The 24,302-nt window shown below is 37.5% G+C and overlaps 1 pseudogene; it reads right to left on the minus strand.

Annotated features, from left to right (window-relative positions):
• Positions 1-1,546: 1,546 nt before the first annotated feature.
• LOC110328399 overlaps positions 1,547-24,302 on the minus strand; it is an 87,301-nt pseudogene continuing 64,545 nt past the window's right edge.

Genomic DNA, 24,302 nt, shown 5'->3' on the forward strand with positions numbered 1-24,302 from the left:
AGAGTAAGAAAACATTTATATTGAAATCTGTGCAGACATTGATATTATTTTTTATTTTTATTTCTTATTTGAGAACCACAGTGTGTCTGGGGGTCAGACACAGTTCCTCTTTCAGCAGCTTTAAACTATCCATGGAAGACTGTGTTCAAGATCTGACATTCTCCAAGGAGGCAAATGCCAATATTTAGACTTGAAAGTGAGACAAGAAATATCAAACTTTTATCCTTTTGGAAGTTTCTATAGTTATTCTAAAATAATTGCTGCTTTATGGGCTGCATCTAGGTACATACTCTTTAAATAAAGAACAAACCTGCAATTCACAGGAACAGTAAGGCTTCGATTAAGTAAAGAGTAAAGAGATGTTTGTACAAAATATAAACATATTTGAATGAACTGGACATGAACTGTATATGTACTTATGCTGGGTCTAGAGAAGGAAAGAAAAGACAGAGAGAACCATGGCTTCACAGATGGCTTTGTGTAATTCTACTTACTGTCTTTGGTCAGTGATATTTCTAAGCTATGGGTAATAGACATGTAGGTAGGCAAATCTGTCTAACATACAATGCTTGCCAAGACCATGGATATATTTAGGAGACCTCTGACAGTAGGATGATATAACTAGAAATCACTGAATTGTTTATTGCCAAACTCTGATAATTTATGTGTTACTCTAAAAAGACTTACTTTTATGTGGACTCAAATAGCAGCTCTCAGTGAGGACAGACTATGTCTGGGCAATCTGTTCCTCAGATTTTTCTTTTGCTTCCTCCATTCTTTGTCCCAATTTTTATCAAATTCTTCAGCCTCCTCTTTATTTTTCTAGGTGATTTTTTTTTTTAATTTGGAGAAATATAGAGGCATTTGTGTTGTAGGATCATGGAATAAGAAGACATTGAATCATTGGAGCTTTGGTCCTAGGCTTCTTATCTTTGTTTGTTTGTTTAAGGGATTTCTTTCTTTCTTTCTTTCTTTCTTTCTTTCTTTCTTTCTTTCTTTCTTTCTTTCTTTCTTTCTTCCTTCCTTGCACAAATTTTTTATCGGGTATATTATTTATTTACATTTCAAATGTTATCCCCTTTCCCGCATCCCCCTGAAATCATCTATTCCATGCCCCTCTTCCTGCTTCTGTGAGGGTGTGCCCCAGCCCACTCACTCCCACCTCTCTGCCTTGCATTCCCCTACACTGTGGCATCAAGCCTTCATGGGACCAGGGGACTCTTCTCCCATTGATGCCTAACACAGTTATCCTCTGCTAGCTATGTGGTAAGGGATTTCTAAAGGCGTGTTGATGGACATCATCTTTTTTTCAGTGAGACTGAAAAGTTTAAGGAATCTGCTAGCTTCTTTTGTCCCTAGGTGCTTATGCACAGTAGTACCTGTGTGTCCAGGAATGTTCATCCACAATTTGTCTCCTGACTTGTACTTTCTCCAGTTCTCATTGATCTATACAAAATTGCCCCTTACTCAACAGCAAGCACACTTTGCTATGGGTCGAGAGCACTTGCTTTCTGAGAAAATCTTGTTTGTTGATCCCACCACTGAGTCAGACCACAGAAACCTTTTGCTCTTCACTCAGATCACCAGCAGCAACTTCTATGGCCATGTGCATCTCATAAAAAGCATTGCGTTGGCATGTATTGTTCAGTTTAATACATTTCTGACAGTCACTGTCTGGGAAGGAGAGATTCAGCTTCAACTTGATGTAGCTGATCACCTAGGAGACACCACACAAAAGGAGCAATGGGACTATTTTTAAGTGAACCAAGAATGGTCCTTGGTGATCATGTTAACGCTTTTCTCTTTTTGTCTGTATTAGGAAAAGGGACATATTCTTCTTTATGTTCTTAATATCTGTAAAATCTGTACTCAACTTCATCCATGGCAGACAAGTCTTTTTCATACATACGTTGTTTATTACAAGTACTTTTTGTCATTTAAATCCATTTAGTTTCTTGATTCATTAGCTCTAGGACTTGAGGGCAGACATTTCTGAAACTATTTGCCTTCCTGACTTTAAAATGATGATAATTTGGGTAAAGAAGACTTTATCTGAAGTTCATTTGAATGTATTTGGTTTCTTTAAATAGCAACAGTTCAGATACTAAGATGCTGTAGAACAACATGCTTAGACCTTCTGTCAGAAATGTCCCAAAGCCCATAGCATATCCGCCATGCCATTATTTGCAAACATCGAGCTTAGAGTTAAGTCATGTTTTTACCAAATAAAGGCTGAAATTTAAAAGCATTAAAATGTGCTGCATGTATTTTCTTTGTGTGTGTAAGTGCTCAGTAAGCTACATGACATCTATTTCAACCTATGATTTCAATTCAGCTAAACACAGAGGTCTTGCTTGTGATGTTTTTTATTTAGCAAGCCACCAGGAACTTCGGTTTTCTGCACTATTCCTGTTATCTCCCTTGCTCACATCTCCCTGAAAACCCTCTGAAAATGTATTTGTTAGCCCGAAAAGAAAGGAATAATTCCCGAAAGGCAAAGATATAGTCAAAGCAATATATTCAGAGAGGTTGATGTTAGAGTTTTAAGCCCACCCAAGGGAAATCTTCTTATCCATAACTAGTTCCCTTAGCTTTGTTTGCATCGTTTCCTGGGACTTCTAGAATCAAAGACACAGCTTAGTCCCTGCTCATCTCTAAAATTTAGATCCTCTACATAAATCCTCACCAGGACTAGCGATACCCTCTTTGAAAAGGGTCATAAAGAATAAGTGCTCTTTGCTACAGTTGTGGGGACATAAGGAAGATATGCCTTCCCCTATAGAAACTATAACTAAAGATTAATCCCTATGGGAAATTGTAACCCAAGTCTTCATATTAAACTCTGTGATTATCCAAGACAAAACCAAATTTGAAACCTTCAGAGAAGAAAGTCAAGTTAAATAGAGGAAACAGATGACAGTTAGGTATTTGAACTTCTTCTCAGGTTTAATAGATTTTCAATGTGTGACATGAGAATAACTGTTAAACTAGAGCAACATAATTATAAAGAGAACGTAAAGATATTTTCAGAAAACCCCAAATTGTGATGACTTACTGTAGAGGAATTTTAATCTACTTCCATGGCTACTCTGACTGGAATACAGACACATCGTTAGTATTCATCTTTAATCCCAAACAATGAAGGGTAAGTTCATTTGTTGAGGGAAGCAGCCATGTTCAAAAGTGGTGTCTAAATGAGAGGCAGACAAAATAGTGAATCAGAGAAAGATTTGACTAAATGAGTCAGATAGAGGAAATGCCCAACTCTCATAAGAACAGTACAGGAAAGAAAAGCTGAGATAAACCAGCCAGCTAGAGTTCCAAAAGTGCTAGAAAGGGGTGAGCTTATTCAGCAGCAAGACTCTGAGTCAATAATTGCAGTGGGCGAATAAACAAACAGCACATTGCCAGCTTACTATTATTAGCTTCTCATCAAAGGTATTTAAAGACACTCTCTGGAAGGCTAGGCAACCAGCTCATGATCAAAGGAAGTTCAGCAGACGATTTGCTAAAAATGAATGTATTTCAGGTTAGATAGATGGCTCAGAGGGCAAAGGCACTTGTCCCCAAGCCTGTTTATATAAGTAAAAAAAAATGACGTAAGTCCCCAAAACTAACCTGATAGAAGGGGCTAGCTGACTCTTGCAAATGGTCTCCTGACTTACATACACAGGCCATGGATGCATGCTCCCCCAGTGTCTAATGCAATTAGGCATAACAATAACTCATCACTAAATCTCAGAGAATGCTGTCTGTGAGCCAAAGAGTGAGTAAATATGATTGTAAAATATAAAGAAAAACACTTGAGAAATAGTATGTAAATCAATATTGAGATATTATAGTCAGGTTATGCTGCCAGGATTAGTACAAGTGTAATTTGTTTTGGAATAATTAAATATATTTTTAATACTTATGATAAGCAATAAAAATTACTTCTAAGATTACAGAGGGGTAAATGGAATACAGAACAAGATTCTCAATCAAATCTAATGAATGTAAATCAGAAGGACAAGGTGTGTAAACCAAACACTGCAGTGCAGCACATACTATGGGAACTGGTGTGGGAACTGGTAGCTATGAAATGGTGAAGGAGACAGAGTCACTACCTAACAAACAGACTCAAGAGACCAGCATGTGTGCAGATAGATAATATGGAGCAGTAACAAGCATCATACACAGTCTTTGGACCAATGGGGAATAAACAGGAGCTCTGGAGTAGTCAATTATCTCACTGTCATTATGGGTAGATGCCTGGCTGCCAGTACCTGAAGGAGGTTCCATAAAGATGGGAAAGGAGCCACTACCCTGTTCTGGGTCCAATGTGAGGTTCACTAATTTTATGTCAAGTGGTATATGCCAGCAGGCATGGGCACTCGGAATTTAAAAGCAGTGTGGAGCCTCCCTCACCATCCACCAGGCCCCACCTAGGGACTGCAGTTCCCATAGCAGAGGATGCTTCTGAGACCTGCCATAAAGTGTCATGGATACCAGGAGCACCTATAATGAACTTAGAGCATGAGTGAAAACCAGCTCTGGAGACTTCATATATTAAGTATTTCTAGAAACGCAACCAAACATATATTCACAGATAATTTTTAAAGACTGTAATAAAATATATGGCTAACAGCAGTGTAGTTGGGTAAGTCACTTCATCTTCCTGAATTTTACTTTCTGTTTATGATTTTAAAAATGATATATTATAGACAATAACATCTCCGAAAGACTTAAAGCAAAAAATGCAAATCAGGAAACGTAGAAGAGACAGCACAGAGGAAAACAAACTGAACTGCTCGCGGCAGTCCTAGTGAAGTGTGGAGGAGATGAAGTGGGAAGTGTTTACAGTTTTAGAATTTGTTTTTACATGATCAATCAGAAGTCCAGTCACAAAATTTGATAAAATAGGTTAAAGTAAAAAAGAAAATGGGACAGGAAAGGGGAATGGCGGGGGGGGGGGAGTACAAGAGGGAGGGAGAGGGAGACAAGGGGAGAGAGGGAGGGAGAGGGAGACGAGGGGAGAGAGATAAGGGAAAGAGAAAAGATGGAAGAGATTGAGGAGATGTCTGAAAACTGCTTTGAACTTACATGCAAGTGATCTGGAGTTCAAGTGGATAATATTTACTTAGAAGTTTAAATATAGCCAGCCATGGGTGACAAGCTGTCTTTGACAGGTGTTACATGAAATAACATGCATGCACGGCTATTTCACAAAAGCAGCCCGTGGCCATTGGAAACACTCTTAGTACATATATGTGTCCATGCCTATCAGAGTAAGTGTGCTAAGATCATGGGCACATCCATGTACATTGAATCTCTTACAGAAGAGATTCTCCTTTGTCACCTTATATGAGGAAGCCTCACATAACCGCAGCATTCTTGTGGCAAGGACTTGATTCCTGTTCAACCTTGAAATTTTAGCTACTGCTTGAAACAATGAAACAAAACAACAGTAACTTATAAATGGGTTTCAGCATTCTAAACAGACCACAAAGCAGGAAGACACTCTATCATCTGGTAGAATTTTCCTTTAGTTATTTCCATGACCTGAGTCAATTGAACGCAGCCCATTTGCAGTTACTGAAATAAATATTTACAAATAAAGGATTTAACTGTCATTTTCTTCTTTCTTTTTTCCAATCATATTTTTCTCAAATATGTCTTCAGAGGAAATGTCATACTGTGTTTAGCTGCTTACTTATTAATTCTTCCTAAATCTATTCAACTTTGTGGGAGTCTTTGTTGTAACTTAGAAACATTCTTATAGTCAATGGAAAAATACTTCCGTAAGCTTACTTTTGAGATATTTTTCTAATGTAAACATTGACCAAAGCCTTTTAAAGTCATCCCTCATTGGGTACTCCCCCAAGCCTTAAATATTGATGACAAATTTCTATCGTGACTGGCAGGTGTAGACAGTCAGCATTCCCAGTGCGGAAGCACCTACAAAGATAGTGTGGCTGAAGGGAAACCTTGGTGTGACAACTAAGTTAATTTAGCAGCTCTGTCATTCATATGCTCATCATAAGATGAGTCAATGTCATACCCATAGGTCCAGTGCCTGAATATAACAGATACTGTTATCAGATTAGCTTTAAATACATGATGGAAAAGCATTTCTAGAACCTGTGTAAATGGAAATTATGGAAGAGGGAGAGAATACATGCATACCATGTTGCAAGATCTGAGGGATTGACAGCAAGGGAGTCCAAAACATTCTTCCTTTCCTTCGGTACCCCAGAAATGCTTTTATAATTTCACTTAAAGTTCTTTTTATTAATTTTAGTTTAGTTTTAGACGCGCACACTTGCATGTGTGTTCACACCCACATATATGAATGTGGATACTACAGAGGCCAGAAGCTTCTGATTTCCCAGCAGCTGGAGTTACAAGTGAGATGTATTGTCTGTGCACATCAAAAACAATCTGTTCGGTTCCAGGATCCCTGAACCATTGATTTGGGTGCTACACTCAAGTTACAGGTATCAGCTCAAATTCTTGAGGCTGGAGGTACAAATTCTCTATTTAATGGTGGCTTAGTCAATTATGTCAGATAATAAATTCATGAGGAGTTGATTCTAGGGGTTGCTCAATAACCCATTGAAGGCATTAAAGATCCAGATGTTTTCTGTCTTTCTTCGTTGCCGTTTGTGTGTTCACAGATGGCAACAGAAACTTTTAGGGAAGAAAACAATTCTTTGTTTTCATCAATAAGCAAAATGTATTCTTCTATACATTCTCAGTTGATTTTTTTTTCCTTTAGGTCTCATTGGGTAAAAGTAAGGACTAAATATGTACTCCTATTCCGCCTTCGTGAGGGAGGTGGAATTTTGTGATAGATTGAAATGAAACATGATTTAAATGAGGTTACCTAGCTTTTGGGAGCACAAGGCTCTTGACTTCAGAGCAAAGGAATATAAGGAAGATGGAGTGGCTCCCTGCTGAGTAGACAGACAGAGCTGTGAGACAGAAGAACTCCTGGGATGCTTGTTGCCCTGTGGCTTTTTTATTGTCATGATCCCTTTGTTGTGACTTTTTCCCCCCATTCTATTTTCTGGTCACATAGAACAAGTATCTCTCTGGCTGTTAAAGTGGCCTTTAACATGACAACAGCTATCTGCTGCTCCCAGTGTTTCAGAATATAAATTCCTGGAGAGAGAGCAGTTTGGTGTGGAAGAAGCCAACAGAGAATGGGGGAGATGAGCCTGTGCTGGCCCAGGTACTGTGTCCACAGGTTGATGCATAATGAGAGCTTCTCTCATTCAATTTCTTGCTTTTGTCTTTTATATTAGAGATAACAGTGAATTCAATTTCCATTTTCTTAAGGCTATGAGTAATCATGGGACATAAGTCCAGGGAGGAGATGTGAGCCCAAGTATCTGGGGACAACGTCCTGAATAGAAAGACAAATTATTCAGGCTTCTTCCGTTTACCTTTATTCTCATTTTTTGAATCTGCTCAGTTACCAATGCGTGACTGCAAGTGCAGCTGGCAGCATGCCTACAGGCTGTGGGGGACAAAAGAGAAGGCAGAATAGAATGAGCCCCTGGGAAATGTCAGAGCTCAAGACTTCTGACAAATGATTTAAAAAGAAACACATGCATAACAAGGAATTGGGTAACCATTTATGTTAGTATGCAGTAGAGTGTAGTTGTGCGTAGTTGCTAATTGATATCTTAGTGTATCCAGTGTATCTGTTTCTCAGCTGGTCTTGTTTTCATGAAACCTGTGGTTTTGTTTTCAAAGGTTATCATCCTGGGACCAGGTACAATTAGAGATAGGAAGTCATTGCTGTGCCTAAAATAATTTGAAGATAATTTAGCATCCGCGTTTCTGCCTCGTGGAGTGTCTGCTTAAGGGTCAGGATCTGCCTCTGTCTTTCTCCTTAGGAAGCAGCCTTGCATGTCCATGTTTCTCTGCTGCTTTTGTCTTTCCTTTTTCTCCTTGCTCAGAGCATCTTTCAATATCTTCTCAAACTGTTGACTTTTTTTTTTCTTCTATCTTTATGATCCATTTCAGGTGGTGTCTTCCCTATACATGCATTTTTGTACCTTCAATGCATAGTGGGTGTCACATTTTCATATATAATTACTTCTGCGATGAGATGGAAAACTCTCTGAGGGGAGATTTAACCAACATTACAGATGTTCAGTTGATAAACTACGTCCTACTTAGACTGATGGAGCTGGATGAGATCACTATGCTGACATCTTATTTTAGGAGGAAGATGGGAATTAATTTCCAATGTGGAAATCATTAGTAGGTTGTACATGCTGAGATTAATCTCAGAACATTTTTTTTTTTACATAAAGCATGTAATTACTCATAATTTTGTCTATTTGGGAACATCTTTAAGATTCAGTTTCCTTTGACTCTTCCAGTTCCCTCTTGTTCTTCTTATACAGTTTCTGTTCTCGGTTCTTAGATAGTATTTATTTTGAAGAGAATTAATCCAAATGACAGTGATAACTGTGATGAACTAGAAATTGTTGGTTATTTAGTAAACGAACAAAACAAAACATTATTGCTATTTAATTAACTGACAGTAATGTGAACATTTATAACAGCATTAATTTGCTGAATTATTACTGAAGTCATACTAAATGATCATCAGTAACCTGAAGTAAAGATTATGGAGTATAATTTAAATGTTTTTAATTTTATTTCTATGCCTATGAGTATATGTGGTATCAAACATACATATTTAGTGGAATCCATTTGGAGTAATATATTTGTTAATTAATGAGTTGTTTTCAGTTAATTAATGAGATGTTTTCTGGATCCTTTATGTCCTGCCACATATGACACACACGAGAGGATATTATTTATCTCTGTAAAAGTCAGAGTCTATTACGAGAGTTGATGAGACCATAGGCCAGCTGATGCCTTTCCATAGAGCAGAGGAATGCTGTTCTCAAGAAAAATGACCTGGCTTTCTCCCCAGTAGGTTTGACTTTATCCTAAAGCTCTTTATCTTTTTCAGTAGTGCTTGGGTAGCTGCTGTCATCCTTTCTTGGAAAGCATATGGCAAATGAAAACTCTTATACCAATCCAACATCAAATTGAAGTTCCCTAAAGAGTCCGTCCAGTCTACCCTCTGTCCCTCAGTGATCACCAACAACTTCCTCCAGGCCCAATGCTTACATTCCACTCATTTTGGGATGGGTTTAAGTTCTTTCCAACACTCACTCCTGTATTATCCTTCTGTTTATAAATAGAAATTTTGCTTAATTCCATTTTCTGTGAGCCTCAGATTTCTGTTGGCTGCTCCTAAGGCGTGAAGTTTACTATTCTTGCTATAGTAAGTTCCCCCACACTATTGCTGCCTTCCACAGACATTGTGATTTTTAAAGGGTGATCTAGATTTCCAGTTTTGTTCAGTGACCATATTACTTATGAAATACCAACCAAGCTGTATCAAAACAGTCATGTTTAGCCTTTCCCTTCTCCTTGCAGTAACAAAATAATCACAGATCCTAGTATTTTTTTTCCCTGTATGCTGTTATGCCTACAATGTGGCACCAAGGATGCTGGAGAGTTTAGGGGCATTAATTTCTCTGTCAGTCATTTCAGATTCATTACATTTTTTTTTAAATTATGTGTATCAGTGTCATTGTTTGTGTGTGGCTATGTATTCAGATGAATGCAAGTGCTGATGGAATCCAGATGATGGTGTTCGATGCTCTGGTACTGGAGTTATAGGTGATACCTGAGCTGCCCAATATAGATGATAGAGCCATCTTCATATCCTGACTAGAGTAACACATACTCTCATCCACTAAGTCATAGCCTAGCCCCTTCTCTTGGATGCTTTGGAATAGATACAAACCATAAAGGAAAGTACACAGTGAACTTCTGGCCCCCTTCTTCCCTTAAAAACATCAGCTTTTCTCCCAGAGTTAGTTGAAGTTCATGAGTTATAACAAGACCAAAAAGACTTTCATAGAAAAACATAAAAATTTCTAGATATTAGACATACCTATTTTACTAACTCAGAGATCATTTTATACACGTTGATAAGGATAAACTTATAGGCTGTGGTTCCATGCAAATTTATTTGCATAGAATTGGATTATGGCTATATTCTAATACTTTTAAATCCTGGATAAATTTGTCAATAGCACAGAGCTAAACTGTGGATCTCTGTGAAACTATGACATTTGGGATCTTTATATTCTTTATCAAAAAGCTTACTGAACGGTTCTTCATGTTCATTATGGAGAGTGCCATCCTCATTTTCCCTATGGATGGTGAGACTTTGCCATCTGTTCTTCACTGCTTTCTGAGCTTTGTCTCATTGGCATATGGTACAAAAGAATTTCCAGTGCTCAATTATCCATGGCTTCATATTTTCTGTTGGCTATTTTTGCAAGTGTGGGATATCCAAAGGGTCTTCTGATATGATCCAGTCCAAGCCAGGCACATGGTGGTCAATGCTAAGCATAAAGAACGTGTAGAGCTCTGGAAGTTACTGAAGATAACTTTGTTTTTCTCATATTAGCTGTAGATGTGATGTATAACTAATGCCCTTAATTTTTGGGGGGAAAAATACACCTGAGCCCTCCCCAATTTCATCACAATACCAGAATAAGTACCTATTGTTGTCAATGAAGAATTCAGATTAATGGGATGATGCTGGTGACTTCTTTATTCCACATTCTACCACACCTCCACCCTTTCTACCTTTTCTCCCTTCTTCTATGTTCCCCTCCCTCACCTCTCTCCTTTCCTTTCCCCTTTCTTCCTTCCTTTTCTATTTTTATTTACCCTTCCTCATTCATTTATTTTCAGTTTAAAAAATGAGCCGCATTGACACTAAGATATTACTGAAAATATTTTATATTTAGCCTGCTATGTCAATGCTTTCAACAATTGCAGAGATTTTTCTGATTCCAACTGTCCTTGCTACAGGGTTCCCTTTGATATTGTTCCAAGGAGAACAATTATATTCATCAAGGGCAACTAAAATTCTAGTTTTGTATAACTTTTAAATCATTCAAATAAAGATTAGTATTTATGTTGTTAATTTTAATTGTTAATTTAATGAAGTCTGGAATGACCTGTGAGGTGGGTGTGGGGGCCTAAATGTGAAGGATTATCTTGATTAGGTTAATTGACTGAGAACATTCATCCACTGTGGATGATACTATTCCTTGATGAGTTAATCGCATCATACCTTTAAGTCCAGTAATATTGTGGAATCTCTTTCTGGTTTTAAATATTTTATGGACTTCTTATTAACCCTCAAAATGGTAATATTGTTACTATTATACAATTTTATTTATTTGTTTGTTTATTTATTTATTGCAGTTTTCATACAAGATATATTCATAATAAGAAAGTTACTCATGAGCTTTATAAACAATTTGATACACATATTTATTGACTTTTCTAAGCAAAGTTTTTACCTACTTATATTTTCAGTATGACCACAGACCACATTGTGACAGGTCACTCAGTGTCATTGGGGATTGTTTTTTTCACAATTATTCTCTCTCCACTTGCAATGTCAGACCACATAGACTTCAGGTATGATGAAATTCCCAGACTAAATACAAAATTTTCAGTGGGTTTATGTGAACAATGGTAGTCAAATTAGTATAGTGATATTTTTACTTTGATTTTTATTAAGTCCTCATAGAACTAAACACTGTCCTTCCTGAAATAAAAGCTCTTATAGGAATGTAGCAACAATGCATAAAGGTAAAGTCTGCTGGAGGACTTTAAATATGCAAAGGTATACGTACTTACTTTGTCTTGAAGCTCAACCTCAAAGGTAGGCTTATGGATGTAACAGCTTGATCAACATCTATCCTCTGTTTAGCAAGAAGGAACTCTGCCCCATTTCCAGTTATCCTTCCGATGTTTATTATATACAAACACGCCTCTGCCAAACTAGTGCTTATAGGCTTTTCCTACAAACTTCACCATCAAACAGTAGATGTTGTAAAAGGTTAACTTGGAAGGCATTATTATCCTGAGGTCATTTCTTCCAAGTTCAGGGACTGGCATCTCAGAAGACAGCGTCAATCACCAGTCTTTGCCTTCTGTAGCCCTGAGCTGCCCAGTGAGGTCCCAGTTGTCCACCTTCCCCTCTATTCCCCAAAGATAGAGCTGATGAATAGCTGTCTACTGACTAAAGACAGAAAAACTCCAAAACAGTTTTAAATATTCAGAAGCTTTTGTCTGGTATCCGATTTGTCTTAAGGAAAATATCTGCCATAGCATTTGAAAGCCAAAAAGAATAGAGGAGAGAGATCCAGGCTCTCTCTGATAATAAAGTTTAAACTTTTCATGTCTGTGAGATTCCTCTCTTGTAGGTTTGGATCCTTTGAAATCCTTTGAATATTATTTTTCTCTTTCAGCTGAATCAATATAACATGCTTATCACAGATTGTATATGATTTTGACCTTTAGTTCCCATTCTCCTTGAAAATCTACCACCTCTCCCTACTCTCCTCCGAAACCCTTCTCTCCTGCACATATCTAAGCAGGTCCACCCATCCCTACTTTCCCTATCATCAGTCAGATTGTTATTGAGGCATCTGGACAGAAGGAGGTCAGATCCAATGTCCTTGGAGTCATATAGAGAACACAGCATGGGGAAGTTTCTTTCTCTTTGTTGCCTCCCGCTTCTGTTATTTGTTCAGCACAGAAACAATATTAGTGTCATCCCCTGTTTGTCAACACACACACACACACACACACACACCTAAGTTATCAGTTTGTTTCCTACACGTTAAGACTCTTCGTGAAGGCTTCTTTTTGTGCTAGAAGCTTTCCCCATCTCAAATAGATTCAGCACTTTTTTTTTTTTTGTTCCTTCAATTTCCGGCTGCAACTACAGTATAAATTCAAACTGGGTGCTTCTTTTGTAAGCTGCTCCCATTGTTAGAGGCAAGATATCCTTAATCCTCCTTCCCACCAGGTATTCCTACTGGAACAATGTCAGTTCCCTTATCGTCTTTTTTACTTTTATTTGTTTTTCTCTGTGAACACCTGAGATTGTCTTCTGTTTTTGTGGAGAGTATAATATTGGTTCACACATTCCAAAAGACAGCCCTTCTCATCACACAGACAGCCATGTTGACTTTCCTTCTAAGAGAATCACTACCTGTCTATGATACTCTCATCTTCACTTTTTTTTCTGCTGCCTACAAATAACACAGTTTTTCTTCTACTAAGAAAACTTTTATGACTAATATCAGCCTATGCAACACGAATTTCACCCTATGAACTATGCTTAGTCACTATATTATGAATAATACCTTTACTTAACACATTGCATTTCCTTAATCAAAGGAGTAGAATGCTCATAGGTACTTTGCATTTTGTAACAACTGCTTAGGGCTTTTCAGAGACATTAGTTGGAGCTGTATGAAAAATCTATTTATTAAGCAGAGGCAGCCAAATTGATCTTCATAATGTTTTCCCTTTAAGGTTATATATGTCTGGTACTGTAACCCAGTAGCTATCCTTATTGTCAGAAATTTATGTTACTTTTCCTTATAATGCTGTGCAACAAGAAAAAATAAACTGTTATCAAAGTCTCCCTCCTCCTCTCTCTCTTTCTCGTCTTATGTATATACACACAGTAATTAATTAATTTTTTTTTTTTTTTGGTTTTTCGAGACAGGGTTTCTTTGTGTAGCCCTGGCTGTCCTGGAACTCACTTTGTAGACCAGGCTGGCCTCGAACTCAGAAATCGGCCTGCCTCTGCCTCCCAAGTGCTGGGATTAAAAGTGTGTGCCACCACGCCCGGCTAGTAATTAATTTTATATGTATGTATACTTATATATTATACATACACACATTTTATCTACATATATGTAGATATGTAATGCAGTAGCTTCTTTTCAAAGATGAGGATCTTAATCACTGTGTTAGGTGATAAATTTAGGAGTGTGAAGTACTAAATGTTTTGGCCAATAATTACATATCATTTGGTATGTTAACAAAAGTAGATAGTGTGATCCTCAGAGGTATGTCTTAGAACCATTGGAGTGGCCAGTTCTCTCTGTACCTTCCAGGCATTGTCTGCTGTGGTCACTCAGTCTGACAGGACACATGGCTGTCGGGTCATTCTTGTGCATACATGTGATAGGCGACAATATCTTAATCACTCAGTAATTACGTTATATAAAAATTCTGTGAGAAACATGATGCTCATCTTGACTCAGCCTTCTGTCTTACTGCTATAACATTCCAGGAAGGAGGAAGGACTTGCTGGACATCATGTTGGACTTAGAATCAAAAACTTTACCACTGTTTGGTTTTATTTCGACTTCCAGATTGAGAAGCAGGAAGAAACCGGAGACATGTTGCTTGAAGTGGTCATGGCAGATGTCCAGATGTTCTCCAGACAATGAGGAAGTGTTCCACTCCAGCAGTGTTTTTAGACTTATCGAATTCAGATGAACATGAAAGAATGCCCTTAGGAGGAACAGTTCTGCCATAAACATGACTAAAATGAGGCTCGTCCACAAAACATCTGACTTGTCCTTAACTATAGCCTTTATGTCTGTCCACTTATGTCTGTCCCCTGAATGTGCCTCCCGAATTCCAATTTTGAAACCTAGGAAGGAAATAAAATAATAAAACTGCATTGTTTGCCTTAATTTTTGTCCCATTAGAAAATAGACCACAGGTAGCTTATTCCTTCTACCAAGTTAGGCCTTAAAAGTATCTAATGAGGAGCCAGAAAAACCCTGAACTTGACCACATTTTGATTTTTGAATTTCCCAATCATTGAAGCTATGTGAAACATATTTTTCTACAGTATTCTGAAAAGTATAAAATAAAAGAACAAGATGAAGGGGACTTGTATTTGGGCCAGTGTTATGTAGCCAGGGAGTTTTACAGGTGACATTGATAATGACACCTAGATGCCTGCAGCAGCAGCAGCAGCAGCAGCAGCAGCAGCAGCAGCAGCAGCAGCAGCAGCAGCAGCAACAGCAACAGCAACAGCAACAACAACAACAACAACAACAACAGCAAAACAATAGAAAAAAAGAAAGTTTCCCAAACTGGTGATGAATAAAAATCATGGAAAATAGAGGATAAAATGCACACACAATGGAGAGTAAGAGAGACTGATGGGGGGTTGATCTTATTTGGGCCCTCATACCATGCATGGCTAGGGATTGGGGGATTACTTTATTTACAAAGCAAAACTACATGTGATTTAAAGCTTGGCAAGATATGCTTTCTGTTTTCCAAAGGGGCTTTGCTCCTGAGGTGAGGGGACTGTAGGAGGCAGGAGATAAAGCACAAAGACCACCTGGAGGCACAGACTGTAATCCTGGAGCTTTATCATTGCTTTGGAGAGGGCATGGGGTCCTGGAATCCAGGTGTGTCTTGGAAGAAGAAAAAAATCAGTTTCATGGAGAGTTAGTGAAAGAGGATTAGAGAGCTGAGTGATAAATGACAGGTATTAAAGGACAATTCTGGAATTTTTACCCCAGAAATATTGTGAGTAGCAATGACAGAAATGAGCAAGAGAAAGAAAGCCCTGGGGTGAAAAGCTAGGTCAGGGTGGCACACAATATTTGTGTAATGCTGGTGCTATCTATAGAATGTAGAGATCTCAACAGTGCAACTTAATCTTGCTGTGGTTTGGATCTTAAATGTTCACCCAACAACCAATAGACTGAAGATTTAGTCACCAGTTTGTGGGGCTACTAGCAGGGGCTAAAATTGTTAGTGGATGCCATCTAGTAGGAGAAAGGTAGGTCACTGAAGGCAAAAATACAGGGATACTATTCCCTTCCTCTCAGGCTGCTTGCTTGCTAGCAGCCACCAAGTGAGCAGAATTGTTCCACTGTGCACCCACCCCTGTAATGAGGTTCTGCTTTTTGATGAACTAAGCTGCTTGAAACCACAGTCTATGTATGAAAATGTCTGAAACAGAAAGTGTCAGAAGCCATGTGACCAAAGGAGCTGTGTAAAGGCCCAGTGTCACCATGGAGATAAGAAGATCAAAGGTTAAGGCTGAAGGAGCAGAGGTAAGCAGAGAAAACAGACTAACCTTTCACCCTTAAAAAGGGTGGCATAGATCCATGGGAACATGAGTTATTAACTAGGAGACAGGACCGCAGACCTTTGACATATTTTTCTTTAAAGGAAAGGTATACAATATGCTTTTAGTGTGGTTTGTGCTATGGCCATCTATGGTATCTGCTATGTGGTTAATTTAATGGATAGATACTTGCACACTGTTATGGGCTATAAAGTATCCTTCAAAATAAATATGTTTGATTCCTAACCTCGTTGTAAGGGAGTGATATCTAGTGATATCCAGAGAAAGGGATTTTTATAGAGGTAATTGGGTCAGAATGTACCCTGATCCAGTGTGCTTGCTGTCCTCATCTGAGGTAGGACACAGATGTGCGGGCTCACAGGGGAAAGTCCCCCTGAGGATGGAGCGAGATGGTAGCCATCTAGAAGCCAGGGAGCAGGAACTCAGTAGGAAACAAACCTGCTGACATGAGGAGCTTGGACTATATCAGTCCCTACAACTGGAAATATAAATTTTGTTGTAGAAACCGCCTGTCTCTGGTGTTTGCAAAAAACTCTACCCAAGCTATGATATGCATTCCATCTTCAATTTTGTGCAAAATCTGTAACCAGCTGTTCATTTATAAATGTCAGATTTTATTAGTTCAGTTGTAATTTGAGCCAGTCTTAAAATGGCAAAGGTGAGGTAGACATTTCTTCTGCTGAGAAGTCTGCACTGGATTCGAGGATTATTTGGCTCTTCCTTGGTGTCAGAAGCCCAGGTTGGTGGTACCATTGCTACCTACCTTTGGTATTTTATTCACATGGTTCAAAGGATGACATGAGAACTGGGCATACTGATGCTTCAATGGGCATACTGCTGCTCCAACACATTTTAGCTAAACCTTAGTCACGTAGCCAAAGTTGCCTTGAAGAAAACAGACCAATGACAAGACCACTTGAAAATAGAGATTCTAGTAATGGAAAGAAGAGGAAGGTTGTTTCCCAGAAGAGCTTCATATGTGGCACACATTAAATATATTAAATTAATATGCCACCTTGATTTTTATCTTATTATCATATTAGAAGTTCTAAAAACACAGAAAGTTTCTAATTACTAAGATTATTTATCCAAAATTTTTATTTTCTTTCTCCTACATAATCAATAATGACATCATAGAAAAGACAGTAAGGCAGTTTTGCTATTTGTCTGCTTCTTTACTTGTAAAATTAAAATACATGATGAGATAATTTCCTTTTCCCTTTCATGATAACGTCTATGTGCATCATGCCATACAATGTATGTATTCATTTCTGTATCAGTAACTGAGATCAAGTCTGTAAGTGTAGCTACTATGTATAGTTAGCTCTGTGTTGGTATGTAATATCATGCAATCCCTAACAACTCATTTGCAAGAAAACAATTAGATGTTATGTTGTGATAGTTTTAAGTTTGGTCATACAAATTAAACCACAAGGTGGCAGCAGGAGAGAAAATTCTCTATATTATCAAAATTAATGAAAAAAAAAGGCCTGTTTAGAGAAATGGCTCAAGTTGATAACACTTTTCATCCCTTAATTTCACATATACATTTTCTCTATCCTTATAAAGAAAGAATGACAGTAGTGTTGACCTGTGTGCATTTAAATTTTAAAACAAAGAGAAAGAAAACCTCTTACTTTTGGGTAATTTTTAATGCCAAATTTAGAATTTCAATATTTCAGAAATACGCAAAAAGTATAAGCTGGTATTTATAAAGTCATAGAAAACTTAGAGTTTTCCAATATCCTCACTTCTCATATGGATATTTAGCAGCATCAATCTATATCTTGTTCTTTCCAAATACTATAATTTTAAAATAAGTTGCGAATTGAGATATTATTTTGCCTGAGTTGGCAAGATTTTTATAACTATGAATTAATATTAGTCATGTTTCATAGATCATAGTAACAAAATATGTTTTCTTTCAGAGATTAAAACTGTGTTCTAACTGAGACCAACAGTCAAAAAGCAACCCTTTTCTCTCCTGCTGGGAGGATGTAAGCAGTCTCAGGAAATGGATGACCAAATAGCAACAACCATGAGACATCAGTAAACAGCAAATTTTTTGTGTGTGTTAAACTTTACATCATAGAAATAAAGATTGAAACAAAGGTGTGCTGTGTCTTTGACAATCACATGCAGCCACAATACAGGAACGCTGATTTTACTGATCATGAATGGTGACGAGGGAGCTTACTTGCCACCATAGCTCATTCTTTCCACTATCAGAGGCAGGAGTCCTCACTGGGTAGGAACTGACTTTGTGATTACCCAGTATATCTCCATGTGGGTGAACACCCTCACTCCCTGTTCTGATATGCCTGGCCTTGGGTGCTAAACTATGAACCGCAGGTGATGCTTTTTTGTTTGCCAAGAGTCACTTAGGAACTGCAGTTCAGTCAAGCAACCAGGATTTCCCTGAAGTGTGTGCTCTATGATTATGGTGTCTGACCGAACTGGTGGTCACTCTCATGTGTTATTATGAACATGTTTCTGTTCATGATGATCCTGCTTCTGCTGACACAAGAATTCTTTCTTTCATCTCTCCTCCATAAGTGTTTTCTCATTCTCTGTTAAAAGGCACATCTTAAACCATAATAATAATAATAATAATAATAATAATAATAATAATAATAATAATATTTTGTTTTTTCAAGACAGGGTTTCTCTGAATAGCCCTGGCTATCCTGGAACTCACTTTGTAGACCAGACTGGCCTCAAACTCAGAAATCTGCCTGCCTCTGCCTCCCGAGTGCTGGGATTAAAAGCGTGTGTCACCATGCCCGGCTTAAAACCATTATTTTGAAGTACTTCTGGTTCTGAGAGCCATCACTTCTTTATGGTGGTTGTTTTTAGTATGAGTGAAAGACTATGCATCTCTTTGTAGACATCTTGCTGAGGAACTAATTTTAGTAGGTCCTAGAGAAACTCATTTCTCCAAACTCACATTCCTAAGTCATATCTGTTAGAAAAATTAGCGCCTAGACTTAGGAAGTTTCTTTATCAAAGCTCTCTTGTGAATGCCAAAAAATAAGTTCCTCATTTTTTTGTTTGTTTCTTTGTTTTTGTTCTTTTGTAGCTTCTATTCTTCAGTTTCCCTAATGATCATAACTTATTCGGGTGCCAAATAATCCGAGGGCAGCATTTTGTCATTCTGTTTGACATCTCCATCCAGAAGGTTACCTTCCGTTTCCTATCAACTTTAATGGAAAATGCCTATCGTGCTTCAGTTACCCATTATTTTATAACAACCCGCCTAGAGTGGCTTTGTCCTATGTCAGCTTATCAAAGTTGAACTATATTCTCCACATTGTTTTGGATGAATCCTTGTTATAGAACTATTTACTTGAGATTGGGTTGGAATGAAGGACAGCCACTCAGTGTTGGTCAGGTTGGTGTCAGGGACTCCTTACAGATGACTGGTTGTTATACACTCTTTGTCTCACCCTCATCTGTTGCTTGCAAGACAGCAAAGCTCAGATCTCAGCTCCACGACAGAGGTCATCATGGTCTATATTCTACAAACATGTAAATGCATGAAAATATGAGTTACGGACGGAGATTCCAGACTATCCTTGTAAAATTTTCATCTGATTCCTGTTTTTCTTGATTCCATTTCTCTTTCATGTCTGCTCTATCAAAACTGTATATGTTTGTCATTAAAGCCATTTGTCCTTCTCAACTGCCTACCCTATTAACTTGAGGCTCTTTATCTCATGTGCAGAAGCAATAATCATGTATGAAAACTAAGCTCTCACAATCCAAACATCATAATAAATCAATTATTTTATATAATTTTAACAGCATTTCTTTTTTATTTCATTTTTATTAGATATTTTCTTCATTTACATTTCAAATGCTATCCTGAAAGTCATCTATACCCTCCCCCTGCCCTGCTCCCCAACCCACCCACTCTTGCTTCCTGGCCCTGATATTCTCCTGTACTGGGGCATATGATCTTCGCAAGACCAAGGGCCTCTCCTCTCATTGCTACATATGCAACTAGAGACACAGTTCTAGGGGGTACTGGTTAGTTCATATTATTGATCCTCCTATAGGGTTGCCGACCCCTTTAGCTCCTTGGGTACTTTCTCTAGCTCCTTCTTTAGGGGTCCTGTGTTCCATCATTTCTTTTTTATTGAATACTGACCAGGAAGTGAACTGATGTAACAAAAGATTCCAGAGAGAATGAACATTGACTCTGAGATATCTGGATTGTGTTTTGAATATTTGGAATTAGTTTTCTGACTTGTCCAGACTTCAACACATACATGATATTTTACTTTTGATGAAGGTAATAGTAAATTACATGGCATGTAATGGAACAGTGCACTACTTAGTGACCATATTTATACATTTAAATTAAGTGTATATGTCTATTTTATGTTAAATTTAGGGTGTTAACTAAGAATTAAGATGATGATTAAAAAGAGGTTTTTGATTATATTTTGATGAAGCTGACCTCATTGAACAGTTTTTATTCTTCCTTGGCTATAAAAGAGGCCATTTCTTTCCTGAGACAGGTCGTGCAAAAAATTTCAAGTGACCTACTCTCATTGTTTCATGTTTATTTTAAACTCATTTTAACATACAATAACCATAGAAAATAATGAGTCTCATTATGATAGTCTCATATATGTATGTAATGGACTTTTGATCATATTCCCCAAATTAATTTTGTATATTCCTCCACTACTGATTTACTTCTTCCTCATTAGCTCTTCTTTCAACATATAAATATGAATCAAATATAAATATAACAATTGTAAATATAATTATAAATATAAATATGTATAGTATAACAAATATAAAGATAAAGATGAATAAAAAAAGATACACAGACACACACACACACACACAAATAAATGAAAACTCTAAATTTGAGCTTCTCATTGCTTTTAAACCTATACTTAGACTTCAGTCTCAATGAGTTTCAGAGGCTGATGGTGAAAATAGACAAACATACATACACACAAGTGCACTTACATCCCACTACTTTTCAATTTACTTATATACATTTCATGAAAACAATTGTGAGAACTACCTTAAGTGTATATATTTAATGGGAACTGCAGAGATGGTTCAATGAAGAGAGCTTTGTTGCTTTTCTTCAGTATGCAGGTTCAGTTCCTATCACTCACATGGTTGCTCGCAATCATCTGTAAGTCTACATCCAAAGTTCCAAAACCTTCTTCTTACCCCCACAGCACCAGGCATGAACACGTGGGCAAAATGCTCATATAGATGAATGAAATGAACAAATATGAAACTAAATTTTAACTTAAAAATCAAGGTTGAAGGAAAATTAAATTGGATGCTGACAACTTTATTGAAACTGTTTCATCAGACATGCTAAAATGTAATTTTATTACTAATTTAAGGAACTTGAAATTGCTCTTAGACTTGATGCAGTTGCTGGATTTTGAAACACGGATTTGTTGGTGTCTATAATGAGCAGATCAAAGGGCTGGACTTCCTTGTGATGCTGGATAAAGTGATATCCAAAAGCTTAAGAACATTGTGATGATATATGGAATTAATCTTACAAGATAGGCATTTTTGATTTTTTGTTTGTTTGTTTCTTCATACGTCATTCCCCTCAGGTGGGGTACATTCTTTTCTAAGCTTCTGAGAAATATATTCAATAGTGTCAAACTTCATGAAGATGTCTTCAATTTACATAAGCACAAAATGAGAAATACACCAGTAACTAGAATGGACAAATCGTCAGACATCTTCACCTCTGATTGACTGTATTCTCTGTAGAAGAACAGGTGGGCAGCCAATCAAACTCTTCAGTGATTTGTATGTACGAAAGCCATCCTGGATCTGGTGATAAGAATCACAGGTCTTGACGGGCGTGGTGGCGCACGCCTTTAATCCCAGCACTCGGGAGGCAGAGGCAGGCGGATTTCTGAGTTCGAGGCCAGCCTGGTCTACAAAGTGAATTCCAGGACAGCCAGGGCTACACAGAGAAACCCTGCCTCGAAAACACCAAAAAAAAAAAAAAAAAAAAAAAAAAGAATCACAGGTCTTTAGCTAATTTTCAGATTGAGCAAATGTACATTCCAAGAGATAGTTAGTGAACGCCGCCCACTCCCCCCCCCCACACTGAAGGACAAGCCATTTCCTCTTGATGGACAAAGCAAGATGTAGGGTCCATGTAAAATGCTGTATAAACCAAAAGACAAAGATGACGGCAAAGTTACTTATAGGAGATAGAGATGCTCATGACTCACAGTACCAGTGATATCACATGGGGATGGCTCTATTAACTGATTAGAGAGGAGAGTGCTTCAGTACAATATGATATTGGGCAGGGGCAGCACTGTAGCAGCTCTGTGTAGTAACTATGACATGCTAAGGTGAAGAAAAATATTTAATGTAGTAAAAAAAAAAAAAATCACACACTTGACTTTGTGCTTCATTTCACCTGAGAAGGAAGATAGCTGGAAATGTACATATAAGTAATTTATGATCGAAAGGTAATGGTTTTGCTCACTGCTACCCGGAATAATCTGTCTATTCCTGATGAGTCCTCTACATATATTCCTTGCCACTTTAACCAATCTTTCCTTCCTCCCTGTACCTTCTTTCCTTTCTGCCTGCTAAAACTTCACCCATATCTGACCCGCACTCCATAGCATCTTTCTTAATTTTTATCAAACACACCCTCAAAAAAGCCTATTTCTCCCAACATATAAAGTTACATCTGTTAAGATAGAGAATAGGTACATATAGAAATGAGAGAGAAAGTGAATTTTTAATGCTATGTGTGTGCTTCCATTTCTGGGGGTTTGACTGCTTAGCTAAAGGATGCTTCTCATGCATTCAGAGCTAGACAATTAAGAAAGACAAGCATAACATTGCAATGTCTCATACATACTTCAGTTGTCTAGAATCTCTCATGGACTTGTCTGGTAAATGGACCTTTCTTGAGAATACAGACATTTGAGAAAGGGAGGATTGCTGAATAATTCTTTCTGTATGTAATTGATGAACAGATTTTTTAACTGGATCAAAGGTCTCCTCTTGCATCAAGAGCACTTAAGAAAAGAAAATACATTAAACTGGAGTTAAAGTATAGGAGTTTCCGCTTTGATTATAGAGATTTATTGTACCTGTTTATCCTGCTTGGCTAGGGAAAATTTATTGGCCTTCTCGGGTGCTACTTATATTCTTATGGAACTTGAGAATTTAAAATATCTATACAAAAGACTTCTTGTAAGGATCAAATGACCCAGATAAGTGTGTGTATTTGTCAACAACTATCCAACCTTAGTAGGTGTCAAAATGACCATGAAGACTAACTCCAAAGCCACCAATGCATTTACCGTACAGTCTCTGCAATTTTCCCATCAGATTGAGTGGGACATATGCTTAAGGCAATCCAAAAATGGTGCATACAAAATAACAGACATGGGAAAGAGTTTTCCCATAAGGATCACTACATCTGTAACAGCAAGGTCTTTATAAGTCTATGTTCATTGATTATCTTTCTGGGTATCTGTGAACTTTTTATTGTGGAGGTTTAATTCCTGATGAACATCATTGAGATTCCAGATCAACACCTTTTAGAGTAGGGAAAAGTGGAGATGTACATCATCTTGGAGGATAGTAAAAAAAATTAAATAAATAAAAAACAAAAAAAACAAAAACCTACCACAGGCTGTGGAGGTAGCATGATTTTAATGGATAGCCTAAGTTGGAGCAAGGAAGGCATACTTTTGTGCCCTGTTGTGTCAATTCAGTTACTCAATTTTGTTCACTGTGGGAAAAGCCATAGTCTGGATGAAGTCTTTATTCTCTGCTGATATCATGAGGGCAAGTGACTGACAGGTAAGGCTTACAACCTTGGCAGATGCTCAGTATCCTCTATCTCAGAAGGTCTCTAAACTTGTTTTGACTCCCATCAGTTTCTAAGTTTTTATAATATTTGAACAGAAAGGCTTCTCATTGTAATTGTCACTGGAATCAATAAATTCTGTGTACTGACCACGAGTTATCGATTGGCAGTACTGATAAAAGCTGTATAGTTCCAGGACTTCATTTCATTAAGAGGGTTGATTATTCAGATATATATGTGTGGCTGTATGGAGTACCATTGGATTTAAAAAGTGAGCAAATTAAAGTGATCAAATAGGACAATTAAACTAAATAAAAATAAAATTCAATTCTAGTATAATAAATCAGTTTTTGTTTAATTTCCTGATATGTAAATTTTGATCTTTTGGGTCACAATAAGCCTATTCAAATGACTGGGTAGAGC

Source organism: Mus pahari, chromosome 10, assembly GCF_900095145.1.
Source record: "Mus pahari chromosome 10, PAHARI_EIJ_v1.1, whole genome shotgun sequence".
In the NCBI taxonomy this organism is placed as follows: Eukaryota; Metazoa; Chordata; class Mammalia; order Rodentia; family Muridae; genus Mus; species Mus pahari.